Below are 548 nucleotides of genomic sequence, written 5' to 3'. Positions count from 1 at the left end.
CCGCAGCAAACTGATTTGAACCATTGCCTTCATGTACTCTTTTCCGCTCTAAGTCTGCATTCTTGGTATTGTTGCTTGATGCTAGCCTTTCTATCAACTTTTCAGCGTCATCTGGGTACCTTGTCTTGAAGTTCCCATCACTAGCAGCATCCAAAGCCATCTGATACCTCCAATCAATACCACTGAAGAAGATACTGATCAACAGCACCTTTGAGAACCCATGATGCGGACAATCTCTCTGGTATGCTTTGAATCTTACCCAAGCAGCTTTGTAAGATTCATCATGTCCTTGTCTAAAGGTAGAGAGCTTGATCCTCAGCTCATCAGACATCGCATCATCATAGAAGTAATTAAAGAATGCTACCTTGATGTCATGCCAGGTCGTCGATCTTGGTTTCAGCTGCCTTAGCCAATTCCCCAGCAAGAGAATAGGGGAAAAGCTTGCAGTAGAGATAGTCCTCTATGACTCCATTAGCCTTGATGCTTGTGACTATATCCTCAAAGTGTTCAATGTGGTCTAGAGGCTTCTCATGTGGAAGGTTCTGGAA

At 43.8% G+C, this 548-nt stretch overlaps 1 non-coding gene across 1 annotated transcript; it reads left to right on the top strand.

The window, feature by feature from the left end:
- The first annotated feature begins 215 nt into the window (after positions 1-215).
- Positions 216-322, top strand: LOC147926702 (small nucleolar RNA R71). Its single transcript, XR_015583219.1, has one exon. It is a non-coding gene; the product is annotated as a small nucleolar RNA R71 (small nucleolar RNA).
- Positions 323-548: the final 226 nt, after the last annotated feature.

Source organism: Camelina sativa, chromosome 15, assembly GCF_030686135.1.
Source record: "Camelina sativa cultivar CO46 ecotype springtype chromosome 15, ASM3068613v1".
Taxonomy (NCBI): domain Eukaryota; kingdom Viridiplantae; phylum Streptophyta; class Magnoliopsida; order Brassicales; family Brassicaceae; genus Camelina; species Camelina sativa.
Note: the sequence above shows the minus strand (reverse complement) of the source record. Positions and strands in the feature narration are given on the sequence as shown.